General features: G+C 47.3%; 1 non-coding gene across 1 annotated transcript; it reads left to right on the top strand.

Annotated features, from left to right (window-relative positions):
* Window positions 1-3530: 3530 nt before the first annotated feature.
* On the top strand, window positions 3531-3603 carry TRNAQ-CUG. The gene has a single exon. It is a non-coding gene; the product is annotated as a tRNA-Gln (tRNA).
* Window positions 3604-15884: the final 12281 nt, after the last annotated feature.

The following is a 15884-nucleotide window of genomic DNA, read 5'->3' as shown; positions in this document are numbered from 1 at the left end:
GATGACGATTTTCCCCACTGCAGTTAGTTGCTCTTTCTCTGCTTCCCCATAGCCCCTCCCCAGTGATAGTGACCCCTGCTGGCCAGGCACGAGAGTGTCCTGTAGGGGGCCTCCTTGTAGGAGCAGTGACTCCTGGTGGTGAGGGGCAGCAATGCCTGGCATGTATCCCCCCTAGCATTGCTGCAGCGCCCCCTGGTAGCCACTGAGGGCAGTTGCCTATGTGACCCCACCATTGCCATTGTGCCTGTGAGCGCTGGTGGGTAGGTGAGGCAGCGCCCTGTATGTATATGAGCCATTGGGGCAGTGCCCTCTGCATAGCCCACTCTCATCTCGGTGACTCGTGTTGTCCCAGTGGGGCAGTCCCCTGTGTATTTAGTCCCCCCAACCCCTGCCTTGGGCCAGTGACCACTGGTAGCCAGAGGAATCAGTGCCTGAGGTGTGTTTTTCACCTCCCCCAAGGTGGCAGGGTGCCTGGGTCGCCGTGTCAGGCAGTGCCCTCAGTATCTTCCAACCCCTTTGTGGCAGTGAGCCCTGCTCCTGGTGTGTGTCACTCCCCCACTAGGGATGTGCACTGGTGGCCAAGTATGGCAGTGCCCTGTGTGTAGCCCCTCTCTCCCTGCCCCTGCCCCCAGGGTGACCAGATAGAAAGTGTGAAGAATCGGGACGGGTGGAGGGTAATAGGCACCTACATAAGAAAAGCCCCAAATATTGGGACTGTCCCTATAAAATTGGGACATCTGGTCACCCTATCCCTTCTACCCTGAGCCAGGTATGGCAGGCACTGATCCCTGGCATCTCTGTGGGGCAATACCTCTGTATATCCCCAATTGGGGCAGTGACCCCTGTTGGTCAGGTGGGGCAGTGCCCTGTGTGTTTGTCCCCTATTTAGGTAGTGACCCTGGTGGCTAAGTGAGGCAGTGGCCTTTGATTTCCTCTTCTCTCCCCCGCCCCCTCTCTCGCGGGGGTAGGGCCCCCAGCTGGGGCACTACCCGATGTGTATCTCTCCTAATTGGAGCAGTGACCTCCTGTGGTGCCCTGGTGTGGCAGTGCCCTATTGATATCTCCTCCCTCTCCCCACACCATTGTGGTAGTGGCCACTTCAGTCAGTGGCCTGTTTATCATCCCCTGCCCCAAACCACCACCATTGCAGCAGTGGCCCCTGGTGGCCATGTGCGGCAGTGCCCTGCATGTATCCCCACAACCATTGCTGCAGTGACCCCAGGTGCCCAGTTTGAGTAGTAGCCTGTGTGTACCTCATCTCTTGGGGCAGTAACGTGGGGCCACGTAGGGCAGTGGCCTGTATGTACCATCTCCTCTGGAGCAGTGACCACTGGTGTCTTGGTGCTAAGATGCAGCCACCTCTGGGGTACATGGTGGGGCTGTTTACAGGACAGTGGGGACAGGCCCCCTGTTCCAGGAAGCAGGGGAATGTCTGGTGTTCAGGGCAGAGCGTTCCACCTTCTATTGAACTGTGATGCTCTGAGCACCTTTCCCTGCATGAAGAAGACCCTGTGTGGCTCCAAAGCTGGTCCAGTAACAGGTATCACCTCACCTGCCTTGTCTCCTGGTATTCTGGCCAGTGTCCAACTTCCCTTCGCTGTTGGTCCTCAAACCTCCTCCAAGCAACCCCAGTCTCTTAAGATGCCAAACCTCCTGGAGCCCAACCCAGGGGAGGCAACCCACCTGAAAACCCTATGGCACCATGGGCGTGGTAGTATCCACTGCCTCCATGTGCCACCAGCGAGGACAGGCCCCACAGCACCTTGGGAGTGGTCGTGGCTCCTGCTTCCAGTTCCTGACAGCCGCTGCCAGGCAGGGCCCAGACTTCCCGTTTCTGGTGCGAGTCCGAAGCAGATGCTGCCATGAGGCGATGCTGGGAAGGGTGGTGCTGGTGTCAGGAGAAAGCAGGAGGAGTAGGTGGGGTCTGTGCTACTGTCCCCTAATCCCTGCTCCCCCTCTGGCACCCAACCCTGAAGCTCTGCACCCCTAACCCTGTGCCCTCCAGTTCCCCTAACCCCTGCCTCCTCCCGCACCCGTAATCCCTGCACTGTGCCCCTTTCCCTAACCCCTGCACCCTCCTGTGCCCACTTGGGGAAACTGACCTGGATGCACAGAGTAGCTGGCATTGCTGCTCGCTCCCGCCGCCCCTGAACACTGCTCCTCCGCACATCGCTAGGGGCTGTGAGAGGGGGCACGGAGGAACATTGGGGGGAGCAGTATCCGCTCATCACCGCTATCTCCCCCTTCTCTTCCACTTCCTTCCCCCCATGCTCCTATGCCGGGAGGGAGCAGGGAGAAATCTGGGCACCACCCCAAGCAGCACTCCCCTGCCAGCCGGGAGCAGTTTCTGACTTTACACCAGCAGCACACACCTCTCTGCTACCGTACAGCACCGCCCTTGACCATGGTACCCCTGGGCAATTCCCTGGTGGCACCCACCCCAAAGGCTGGCCCTGGCTATGGGCTTCAGAGGGAGTGAGCAGACCAGGCGGCCATGGAGAGGTCCAGCCCCTGTTCTCCTCTCCGAGCTGCTAGCAATCAGAGGCCAGGGACATGCTTCCATGCTGATGACAGGTACTGCTCGATAACGATGCCACCAACCGAAGATTGATTTTCCTGTCTAGTGGTTCAGGTTCTGTAGTGTCTGCATCAGAGTGTTGCTCTTTGAGGACTTCTGACAACGTTTCACACCTCGTCCCTCTTGGATTTTGGAAGGCTCTTCAGATTCTTAAACTTTGGCTCGAGCGCTGTAGCTGTCTCTAGAAATCTCACGTTATACCTTCTTTGCGTTTTGTCAAATTTGCAGTGAAAGTGTTCTTAAAGTGAACAACATGTGCTGGGTCATCACCCAAGACTGCCATAAAATGAAATATATGGCAGAATGCGGATAGAACCATGGAGCAGGAGACATACAGTTCTTCATCAAGGTCTTCAGTCACAAATTAACACGTTATTTTTTAACGAGCATTATCAGCATGGAAGCATGTCCTCTGGAATGGTGGTTGAAGTATGAAGGCATATGGATGTTAGCATATCTGGCACGTTAATACCTTGCAACGCTGGCTACAAAAGTGCCATGAGAGAGCCTGTTCTCACTTTTAGGTGACGTATATAAGACACGGGCAGCATTATCTCCAGTAAATGTAAACAAACTTGTTTGTCTCAGCGATTGGCTGAACCCGAAGTAGGACTGACTGGACTCTAAAGTTTTACATTGTTTTCTTTTTGAGTGCACTTATGCAACAAAAAAAAATCTACATATGCAAGTTGCACTTTAATGATAAAGAGATTGCACTATAGTACTTTATATTTTACAGTGTAAATATTTGTAATAAAACTATATATAGTCAGCACTGTACACTTTGTATTCTGGGTTGTAATTGTGTCAGCAACCTGCCCAGTTGCCTCGCTGCCAGGGGATGCAGACATTTCTGTAAGGCACATAAAGGGGCTATTTGGTGTTGAAGCAAATGCGAGGAATGTGCATTTATGAGAGGGAATTTCCATCTCTTCAGTAGCTGTACATCAGGGCCCCAGTGGCCTAATGGATAAGGCATTGGCTTCTGAAGCCAGAGATTGTGGGTTCAAGTCCCATCTGGGGTGAAAATCTACTTTCTTCCTGTATATTGCAAGGAAACCTTGGCCTTTATATTAAACAAGGAAGCTGGGAGATGTTTGAGCACAAAGTCCTGGATCTTGGGAACAATCACCAAGGGATATTAGAAGGCTCAGTCTGGTGACCTAATGGATGCAACCACACCTCCCCATCCCAGGGTAGTCCCATCTGAGACATTCCCCTCCTGCCCTGACAGGTGGGCTGTGCAGATGATGGTGGAGGGCAGCAGGAGAGGAGGTTGCACTAGTGCTGCCTGGGCTGTATCTGCACCAAAGATAAATGGAGGGGGTCATGCAGCCTGTGCCTGAAACTCCACAAGTGCTATGTTCACTCCCAGAACAAGTCAAATCCTGCACCAAGGATGGTGAATTCCCATGTGAGCACACAGTGCCCCTGTCCACCACACATGCTGCACACACATCAACTGCACCAAAAGAGACACAAACTGCACACTGAGGAGACAGCTGGTTTGTTTCCAGGTTGCTTTTATTTCCAAAGGTACTGAAGTGTGGGGTCTCTTCTTTTTCCGTGGGCAGAAACGCAATGGAGGAGAATCTCACATCCCTTAGCTGCCAGGTGACAGTGGCAGGAAGAAAATGCACTGCAATGAAATTTAAAAAACATAAATAATTTAACAATGAGAAGTAATTAAATAAAAATAATCCAATGGACGCACATGCCGGTGGCTTGTTCCCAGCCCAGAGAGTGAGAAGCAGGGAGTGTGTGAAAGGCGGGTGGTTAAGTCTGAGGGAGCATATTCATAGTTTGTATAAGTTAAATTATAGCAGACCGCTACAAAATACTCCATTTGGTAACATCAGTACAGAATATAGAAATCTACAAGCAATACAGCCATACACAGTTAAGACAGGGTGTCCACTTAATACCAGAGTTCCCACAGCCAAATAGCTGGAAATCCCTTCACAGTCACTGCTAAACAAAACAACCTTGTGCAGAGCCAAGAGCAGCCCTGCTGTGCCATTAGGAAGGCCTGCAGGAGACGCAGCAAATCCATCTAGATTCTGTGCTTCTGCTTAGTAGTTACCAAGTGTGATCAATGAAAGGGTAGGTGGGTAGCTCCCTTTTTTGGACACCCAGCCAGTAGCTATAAAATTCCTCTGAGGCCTTGTCTACACTATGACTTTAGGTCGAATTTAGCAGCGTTACCGCCATTTAACCCTAGACCCATGCACACGACAAAGCCCTTTTTTTCAACTTAAAGGGCTCTTTAAATCGATTTCTTTACTCCACCTCCGACGAGGGGATTAGGACTGAAATCAGCCTTGCTGGGTCAAATTTAGGTAGTGTGGACGCAATTCGATGGTATTGGCCTCCAGGAGCTATCCCAGAGTGCTCCATTGTGACCACTCTGGACAGCGTTTTCAACTCAGATGCACTGTCCAGGTAGACAGGAAAAGGGTCGCAAACTTTTAATTTCATTTCCTGTTTGGCCAGTGTGGCGTGCTGATCAGCACAGTTGACCATGCAGAGCTCATGCAGAGCTCATCAGCATGATGTGCACATTGCCAGGGCACATTGCCCGGCCTGTACTCTGTGAGAAGTCTATGACCATGTCTATGTCCTCATCACTCTTGTCACCGCACTGCTGTCACCTCCTTGCCTGTTTTCGCTTTTGCAGATTCTGGTTCTGCACTGAGAAAAGGCGTGAAACAATTGTCTGCCATTGCTCTGATGGAGGGAGGGTGACTGATGGCATGGCTTACAGGAAATTAAAATCAACAAAAGGGGTGGCTTTGCATCAAGGAGAAACACAAACAACTTTGTCACACAGAATGGCCCTCTCAAGGATTGAACTCAAAACCCTGGGTTTAGCAGGCTGTTGATTTCACAAAACAAAACAGGTCAATTTCTTGTTTTGATTCATCTAGTTTTACATCTTAGGCTGGTAGCAAACAGTACAGTACAACTGCTAGCCATTGTCATCTCCTGGTTGCTTGGCAGAAGATGGGAATGACCTGGCTGAGTCACTCCCATGTCTGTCCATGCGCCCCAACTGACCTCAGTGAGATCAGCTAAAAGCAAGAACTATTAACACAGAATTCTGTTCAAAGCCAGAGAAGTCTTTCAGCCTCCTTCCTCTTGCCGGTTTCTCTCCTTCCTTCTGTTCAAAGACAGTTCCCTGTACACTCCTAGTTTGCACAAACCCACCCACTGACCTGTGACTAACAATCTCTCGCTGCTAACTCTTCCAGGAAAACAGGCCAAAGAAAGTGTCTGCAAGCGCTGCACCGCAGCCCCAATACTCTTTTCAGTTCCTTCCCACAGAACTTTCACTCCAGACCAGTCCAGTGCCTTGCTGTTGCTTGTCTAACCACTGCCAGAGGCAGTGGTTTCCCCAGGAATTGAAATTAGGGGTGTCTGAATTTACAGGGGTGTCAGGACCAATGAGATATATAAAAGAGATATGAATAAAGTAAATGTTTCGTTAGGATTATGCAAATTTAACATAAGAATAATGCAAGTTACACCAAAACACATAACAGGTCTAGATTTCTAAAAAAATATAATTTTTTTTAAAAGGATTTAATTTAAATTGACTTTTGAAAAGTAAGCCATCATGGTGAAAGAAGAAAGTCCTCTCATGGATCAGTAACTGGTTAAAAGATGGGAAACAAAGGGTAGGTATAAATTATCAGTTTTCAGAATGGAGAGAGATAAATAGTGGTATCCTGAGGGGTCGGTACTGGGACCAGTGCTGTTCAACATATTCATAAATGATCTGGAAAAATGGGTAAACAGTGAGGTGGCAACATTTGCAGATGATACAAAACTATTCAAGATAGGTAAGTCCCAGGCAGACTGAGAAGAATTACAAAGGGATCTCATAAAACTGGGTGACTGGGCAACAAAAATGGCAGATGAAATTTAATGTTGATAAATGCAAAGTAATGTACATTGGAAAACAATCTCAACTATACATACAAAATGAAGGAGTCTGAATTAGCTGTTAACACTCAAGAAAGATCTTGCAGTCATTGTGGATAGTTCTCTGAAAACATCCTCTCAGTGTGCAGCGGCAGTCAGTGATTCCCAACATTCTGTTTGCTTTTTAAAAAAGAACAGGAGCACTTGTGGCACCTTAGAGACTAAGGCTATGGTTACACTTGCACTTCAAAGCGCTGCCGCGCCAGCGCTTGAAGCGCTATGTAGTCAAAGCGCCAGTGCTGGGAGAGAGCTCTGCCAGCGCTGTCCATACTCCACCTCCCTGTGGGGAATAACGCACAGCGCTGGGAGCCGCGCCCCAGCGCTGGGGCTTTGACCACACTGGCGCCTTGCAGCGCCGCAATTTGCAGTGCTGGAGAGGGTGTGTTTTCACACCCTGCTGCAGCGCTGCAAATTTGCAAGTGTAGCCATGCCCTAACAAATTTATTTGAGCATAAGCTTTCGCGGGCTACAGTCCACTTCATCGGATGTAGCCCACGAAAGCTTAGGTTCTTTTGCAGTACAGACTAACACGGCTGCTACTCTGAAACCTTCGCTTTTTAAGAAAGGGGAGGCAGTGACCATGAGATGGTCGAGTTCAGGATCCTGACACAAGGAAGAAAGGAGAGCAGTAGAACAGAGACCCTGGACTTCAGAAAAGCAGACTTCAACTCCTCAGGGAACTGATGGGCAAAGTCCCTGGGAGAATAACATGATGGGGAAAGGAGTCGAGGAAAGCTGGCTGTATTTTAAAGAAACCTTATTGAGGTTGCAGGAACAAACCATCCCGATGTGTAGGAAGAAAAGTAAATATGGCAGGCGACCAGCTTGGCTTAACAGTGAAATCCTTGCTCGTCTTAAACACAAAAACAGCTTACAAGAAGTGGAAGATTGGACAAATAACCAGGAGGAGTATAAAAGTATTGCTCAGGCATGCAGGAGTGAAATTAGGAAGGCCAAATCACACTTGGAGTTGCAGCTAGCCGGAGATGTTAGGAGTAACAAGAAGGGTTTCTTTAGGTATGTTAGCAACAAGAAGAAAGTCAAGGACAGTGTGGGCCCTTGCTGAATGAATGACGGAACCTAGTGACAGAGGATGTGGAGAAAGCTAGTGTACTCAATGCTTTTTTTGCCTCTGTCCTCACAGACAAGGTCAGCTCCCAGACAGCTGCACTCTGCAGCACGGTATGGGGAGGAGGTGACCAGCTCTCTGTGGAGAAAGAAGTAGTTCGGGACTATTTAGAAAAGCTGGACGAGCACAAGTCCATGGGGCCGGATGCACTGCATCCGAGGGTGATAAAGGAGTTGGCCGATGAGATTGCAGAGCCATTGGCCATTATCTTTGAAAAATCATGACGATTGGGGGAGGTCCCGGATGACTGGAAAAGAGCTAATGTAGTGCCCATCTTTAAAAAAGGGAAGAAGGAAGATCCAGGGAACTACAGGCCAGTCAGTCTCACCTCAGTCCCTGGAAAAATCATGGAACAGGTCCTCAAGGAATCAAATCTGAACCACTTAAAGGAGGGGAAAGTGATCAGGAACAGTCAGCATGGATTCACCAAGGGCAAGTCATGCCTGACTAACCTAATTGCCTTCTATGATGAGATAACCGGCTCTGTGGATGAGGGAAAGCAGTGGATGTGCTATTTCTGGACTTTAGCAAAACTTTTGATACAGTCCCCCACAATGACTGGGAATTTTCAGCTTAGAAAAGAGACGACTAAGGGGAGATATGCTAAAAGTCTATAAAATCTTGACTGATGTGAAGAAAGTGAATAAAGTAAATGTTTTGTTAGGATAATGGAAATTTAACATAAGGAAAATGCAAGTTACACCAAAACACATAACAGATCTAGATTTCTAAAAAAATATATAATTTAAAAAAAGTATTTAATTTAAATTGACTTTTGAAAAGTAAGCCATCATGGGGTAAGAGGAAGATCCTCTCATGGATCAGTAACTGGTTAAAAGATGGGAAACAAAGGGTAGGAATAAATTATCAGTTTTCAGAATGGAGAGAGATACAAGGGGTATCCTTGAGGGCTCAGTACTGGGACCCCTCAAGGGTCCTATTCAACATATTCATCTGGAAAAATGGGTAAACAGTGAGGTGGCAAAATTTACAGATGATACAAAACTATTCAAGATAGTTAAGTCCCAGGCAGACTGCGAAGAGCTACAAAGGGATCCCATGAAACTGGGTGGCTGGGCAACAAAATGGCAAATTAAATTCAATGTTGATAAATGCAAAGTAATGCACATTGGAAAGCAATCTCAGCTATACATACAAAATGATGGCATCTGAATTAGCTGTTAACACTCAAGGAAGAGATCTTGGAGTCATTGTGGATAGTTCTCTGAAAACATCCACTCCACGTGCAGCAACAGTCACAAAAGCAAACAATGTTGGGAATCATTATGAAAGGGATAGATAATAAGACAGAAAATATCATATTGCCTCTATATAAATCTATGGTACGTGCTCACCCTGAATAGTGTGTGCAGATCTGGTCACCCATCCTAAAAATATATATATTGGAATTGGAAAAGGTACAGAGATGGGCAACTAAAATGATGAGGGTATGAAACCGGAGGAGAGATTAAAGCGACTGGGAATTTTCAGCTTCGAAAAGAGATGACTAATGGGGATATGATAGAGGTCTATAAAATCTTGACTGGTGCGAAGAAAGTGAATAAGGAAATTTTATTTAATCCTTCACATAACACAAGAACTAGCAGTCATCCAATGAAATTAATAGGCAGCAGATTTTAAAAAACAAAGGAAGTATTTCTTCACACAATATAAAGTCAACCCAGGGAACTCTTTGCCAGGGGATGCTGTGAAGACCAAAACTATAACAGGATTTTAAAAGAACTAGATAAATTCCTGGAGAAAAGGTCCATCTGTGGCTATTAGCCAGGATGAGAGGGATGCAACGCCATGCTCTGAGTGTCCCTAGCCTGTTTGCCAGAAGCTGGGAATGGGCAACAGGATGGATCACTTGATGATTCCCTGTTCTGTTCATTCCCTCTGAAGCACCTGGCCTTGACCACTGTTGTAAGACAGGGCAATGGGCTATATGGACCATGGGTCTGACCCAGTATGACCATTCTTATGTAAAAATTAATTATAATAAAAATGTTTAGTACAGAAACTCCCCAACATAATGACCTCCCAAGATAGCAACAATGTGAGATAACAACCTTGGCAAATACTGCATTTTAAAAATCTTGGCCTACTGTAAACATATTTATATAAGTTTCCATTCCCAGTCACAAATCTAGCATTCTGGAGCAAAGTGACTAAAATATAGTCCAACAAACAAATGTTTATTTAACGTGCCCCTCACTTTTCCCTCCACTGCACTCCGCTCACTGGTGTTGTCCTTGGTCAGTGGAGACTCAGAGTTCAGAGGTGCTTTCACGTGAGTACACCTTCCAGGTGGGGGACAAAAAGGCAAAGTTTGCTCTGGCAACGGCTGTTCATTGTGCCACTGTTCACTCCACCACTCTGTTGCCAATGGCCCTGCACAGTCACCTTCTGCTGTCACCTACCACTGTGACCTCTGCGATTTGGTCTCTTGAGGTTCCACCAGCTCTCAGTGATTTCAACATTAACAAGTCACCGGGACCAGATGGCATTCACCCAAGAGTTCTGAAAGAACTCAAATGTGAAGTTGCGGAACTATTAACTAAGGTTTGTAACCTGTCCTTTAAATCGGCTTCGGTACCCGATGACTGGAAGTTAGCTAATGTAACGCCAATATTTAAAAAGGGCTCTAGGGGTGATCCCGGCAATTACAGACCGATAAGTCTAACGTCGGTACCGGGCAAATTAGTTGAAACAATAGTAAAGAATAAAATTGTCAGACACATAGAAAAACATAAACTCTTGAGCAATAGTCAACATGGTTTCTGTAAAGGGAAATCGTGTCTTACTAATCTATTAGAGTTCTTTGAAGGGGTCAACAAACATGTGGACAAGGGGGATCCGGTGGACATAGTGTACTTAGATTTCCAGAAAGCCTTTGACAAGGTCCCTCACCAAAGGCTCTTACGTAAATTAAGCTGTCATGGTATAAAAGGAAAGGTCCTTTCATGGATTGAGAATTGGTTAAAGGACAGGGAACAAAGGGTAGGAATTAATGGTCAATTCTCAGAATGGAGAGGGGTAACTAGTGGTGTTCCCCAAGGGTCAGTCCTGGGACCAATCCTATTCAATTTATTCATAAATGATCTGGAGAAAGGGGTAAACAGTGAGGTGGCAAAGTTTGCAGATGATACTAAACTACTCAAGATAGTTAAGACCAAAGCAGATTGTGAAGAACTTCAAAAAGCTCTCACAAAACTAAGTGATTGGGCAACAAAATGGCAAATGAAATTTAATGTGGATAAATGTAAAGTAATGCACATTGGAAAAAATAACCCCAACTATACATACAACATGATGGGGGCTAATTTAGCTACAACGAGTCAGGAAAAAGATCTTGGAGTTATCGTGGATAGTTCTCTGAAGATGTCCACGCAGTGTGCAGAGGCGGTCAAAAAAGCAAACAGGATGTTAGGAATCATTAAAAAGGGGATAGAGAATAAGACTGAGAATATATTATTGCCCTTATATAAATCCATGGTACGCCCACACCTCGAATACTGTGTACAGATGTGGTCTCCTCACCTCAAAAAAGATATTCTAGCACTAGAAAAGGTTCAGAAAAGAGCAACTAAAATGATTAGGGGTTTAGAGAGGGTCCCATATGAGGAAAGATTAAAGAGGCTAGGACTCTTCAGTTTGGAAAAGAGAAGACTAAGGGGGGACATGATAGAGGTATATAAAATCATCAGTGATGTTGAGAAAGTGGATAAGGAAAAGTTATTTACTTATTCCCATAATACAAGAACTAGGGGTCACCAAATGAAATTATTAGGCAGCAGGTTTAAAACAAATAAAAAGAAGTTCTTCTTCACGCAGCGTACAGTCAACTTGTAGAACTCCTTACCTGAGGAGGTTGTGAAGGCTAGGACTATAACAATGTTTAAAAGGGGACTGTATAAATTCATGGTGACTAAGTCCATAAATGGCTATTAGCCAGGATGGGTAAGAATGGTGTCCCTAGCCTCTGTTCGTCAGAGGATGGAGATGGATGGCAGGAGAGAGATCACTTGATCATTGCCTGTTAGATTCACTCTCTCAGGGGCACCTGGCATTGGCCACTGTCGGTAGACAGATACTGGGCTAGATGGACCTTCAGGGGGGGGTGTAAGGAAATCACTGGCCAGAGGTGAAAGTAAGCAGGTACGGGCCGGTACGGAGGGCCGGTAAGGAAAGGAGGCTGGCTGAGGGAGGGAGAAGCCTGTCCCCTGCATAAGAATAGTTTAAACTCAGCTGTTCCCTGAGCTGTTCAGCCCCCGGGGTTAGGAGCGCTTTCTGGCATTCTTGTTAATTTCACTCACAGTAGCTTGGGGGAGGGAGGAGAGTGTGTTTGACCATGGCAGGAGCAGTCCTCTTCTGCCCCCAGGATGAGGGAATCTCTCCAATACTAATATACACAACAAATACAAGCATTTGGCTGCACATCTTAAATCCAGAGCTAATAAAAGCAGGTGGAAGGGGAAAATTCACTGTACTGTACTGTACTGTACTGTCCTGTCCCCTCTCCCTCTCCCTCTCCCTCTCCTGCAGACAAAGCTCTGCATTCCTCCCCCTGCCCCCGCCAGCAGGGGCTCTGCTCAGTGCCAGACAGGAAGAAAGCATGGAGCCTAGTGTCTCCAGCCTCGCTGGAGGAGGAGGGAAGACACAGAAAAAAATGGAACAGTGAGTTTTCACTTTTTCAGGCTTATTCCAATAGTAAAGTTTTATTACAGACAGTACTGATAGTAGTAATAGTAGTTTTATTTTCTCTATCTATGTCATGCAATGGGAGGGATCCATGAAGTATGTAGGAGAGGTGGGTTGCTTGCGATTGGACTATATGGGTAAGAAATATAAATTACTTTCACCCCTGCCCAAACCCCAGGACTCCCAGCCACCTCTGTAGCTGTTAGCTCAGGGGTGATTTAAGGGCCCGGCTCCTAGCTTCAGCCAAATCCGCAAGCCCTTTAAATCCTAATTTAAAAGCCCCAGAATTTAAAGGCCCCACCTCTTCCAATAGAGGCCGCACCTCCTCCGGTTGAGGAACCATCCCCTCCACTGGACTCTGGAGTACTGCCAAGTCCTTTAAGTCACTTTTATCCCTGATCACTGCACACATCTGCTATACCATACTCTGAGCTGATTCCTGACTTGTATGCTCAATACAGCCTTACTGATCTGTGGTGCAGTGGGTCAGTATGTTTGTTAACGGAAAGGATGGTGGTTCAAGCCCCTGCAGGGACAGTAGTAAGCCTGTGCTACTTCCTTGCTCCCTGAGGCCTGCTGGGAGCCTCAAAGGCCCCATTTTGCTTCCTCTTGGCCTCAGTGCTTTCAGCTGGTGGCCCGAAGAGCGGGCTGGATGCCATTCAGAAACCCATCTCCCAGCAGCCGTGCCAGAGGCTCAGGCTTAATCCTCAAGGCCGAGCCCAAAAACTTTCAGCCAGGAACATTTTGCTCCCCTCCTGCCTCCACCCAAGCGGCAAGGGAGAAGCGGACGAGACACGCTGGCTTGAAGACGCCTCCCTCCCACTTCCCTGTAGGCTGTGCAAAGCTCTTGGCCTGCTTCATGCCTCGTCAGGAAAGTGCGGCCATGTGGCCCAAGCCTGAGTCACGTCCGCAGCCTGGCCCACCCCGGCTGACGGCGCGCAGAGCCACGTGCAAGGAGCAGATAAACAATCTCCAAGGAAAAGAGCTGGAATTTTTCATCTTATTTTCACCTAGTCCTTACTAAGGAAACTAGCAAACAATTGCCCTTTGTAAAGAAACACTGTACTACAGTACAAACCCAAATGAGCACAGCAGGAGGCTATCCCGGCTATCCACATCTGGCCCTGTTTCATTACAAACTTCCTTTCTGTAATGATGTTCTGGTAATAAGGGGGCAATCAGTTGTCAAAGGTAGCTCTTGCCATGGTAGCCAGGTTGCTAGTCATTCTCCCCAAGTGTAAGAACATAAGAACAGCCGTACCGTGTCAGACCAAAGGTCCATCTAGCCCAGTATCTGTCTACCGACAGTGGCCAATGCCAGGTGCCCCAGAGGGAGTGAACCTAACAGGCAATGATCAAGTGATCTTCCTCCTGCCATCCATCTCCATCCTCTGATGAACAGAGGTTAGGGACACCATTCTTAACCATCCTGGCTAATAGCCATTTATGGACTTAGCCACCATGAATTTATCCAGTTCCCTTTTAAACATTGTTATAGTCCTAGCCTTCACAACCTCCTCAGGTAAGGAGTTCCACAAGTTGACTGTACGCTGCGTGAAGAAGAACTTCCTTTTATTTGTTTTAAACCTGCTGCCTATTAATTTCATTTGGTGACCCCTAGTTCTTGTATTATGGGAATAAGTAAATAACTTCTCCTTATCCACTTTCTCAACATCACTCATGATTTTATATACCTCTATCATATCCCCCCTTAGTCTCCTCTTTTCCAAGCTGAAGAGTCCTAGCCTCTTTAATCTTTCCTCGTATGAGACCTTCTCCAAACGCCTAATCATTTTAGTTGCCCTTTTCTGAACCTTTCATGGAAACTGATGGACTACAAGCCGTCAGGAACAGTATCCCCAATAATGTCATGGCAAACCTGGTGGCTGAACTTCGCGACTTTGTCCTCACCCACAACTAGTTCACATTTGGGGACAATATATACCTTCAAGTCAGCAGCACTGCTATGGGTACCCGCATGGCCCCACAGTATGCCAACATCTTTATGGCTAACTTAGAGCAATGCTTCCTCAGGTCTCGTCCCCTAACGCCTCTACTCTACTTGTGCTACATTGATGACATCTTCATCATCTGGACCCATAGAAAAGAAGCCCTTGAGGAATTCCACCATGATTTCAACTATTTCCATCCCACCATCAACCTCAGCCTCGACCAATCCACACAAGAGATCCACTTCCTGGACACTACAGTGCTAATAAGCAATGGTCACATAAACTCCACCCTATACCGGAAACCTACTGACCACTATACTTACCTACATGCCTCCAGCTTTCATCCAGGACACACCACACAATCCACTGTCTACAGCTAAGCTCCAATCCCTCAAACAGAGACAAACACCTACAAGCATAGGCGCCGACTCCGTGGGCTCTGGGGCTGGAGCAGCCATGAGGAAAAATTGATAGGTGCTCTGCACCCACCAGCAGTGCCCTGCCTCGTCCCCACATCCCAGCTCACCTCCACTTCTGCTCTGCCTCCTCCCCAGAGCATGCCTCCACGTCCTGCTTCTCCCCACTCCCTTCCAGTGCTTGCGCCATGAAATAGCTGTTTCACGCGGCAAGCGCTGGGAGGGAGCGAGGAAGGAGGAATGCGGCGTGCTTTGGGAAGAGGCAGGGCTGGAGCGGGATTTGGGGAGGGTCCAATGGGGCAGGGCTGGGGGCTGGGGTTGGGAGGTGCAAGCAACAAAAAATTGGTGCTGTGCCTACAAGATCTCCATCAAGCATTCTTAAAACTACAATACCCACCTGCTGAAGTGACAAAAATGGATTGACAGATCCAGAAGAGTAGCCTGAAGTCACCTACCACAGGACAGGCCCAACAAAGAAAATAACAGAACGCCACTAGCCGTCACCTTCAGCCCCCAACTAAAACCTCTTCAGCGCATCATCAAGGATCTACAACCTATCCTGAAGGATGATCCTCACTCTCACAGACCTTGGGAGACAGGACAGTCCTCGCTTACAGACAGCCCCCCAACCTGAAGCAAGCACACACCATACAACATAAACACTAACCCAGGAACCTATCCTTGCAACAAAGCCCGATGCCAGCTCTGTCCACATATACATTCAAGTGACACCATCATAGGACCTAATCACATCAGACACGCCATCAGGGGCTCGTACACCTGCACATCTACCAACGTGATATATGCCATCATGTGCCAGCAATGCCCCTCTGCCATATACATTGGCCAACCCAGACAGTCTCTACAGAAAAGAATAAAAGGACACAAATCAGACGTCAAGAATTATATTATAAGAATTAAAACCATTCGGAGAAAAATTCAACCTCCTGGACACTCGATTACAGACCTAAAAGTCGCAATTCTTCAACAAAATAACTTTTCCAAAAAATTTCCCCATGCTAATTTTCCCCTAGTGTTACTCACACCTTCTTGTCAACTGTTTGCTATCCCGATTATCATTACAAAAAGTTTTTTTTTCTCCTGCTGATAATATCCCACCT

The sequence above is a fragment of the Mauremys reevesii genome, linkage group 17 (assembly GCF_016161935.1).
Source record: "Mauremys reevesii isolate NIE-2019 linkage group 17, ASM1616193v1, whole genome shotgun sequence".
NCBI classification, from domain to species: domain Eukaryota; kingdom Metazoa; phylum Chordata; order Testudines; family Geoemydidae; genus Mauremys; species Mauremys reevesii.
The sequence above is the reverse complement of the archived record's forward strand: the minus strand, read 5'-3'. Positions and strand labels throughout refer to the sequence as shown.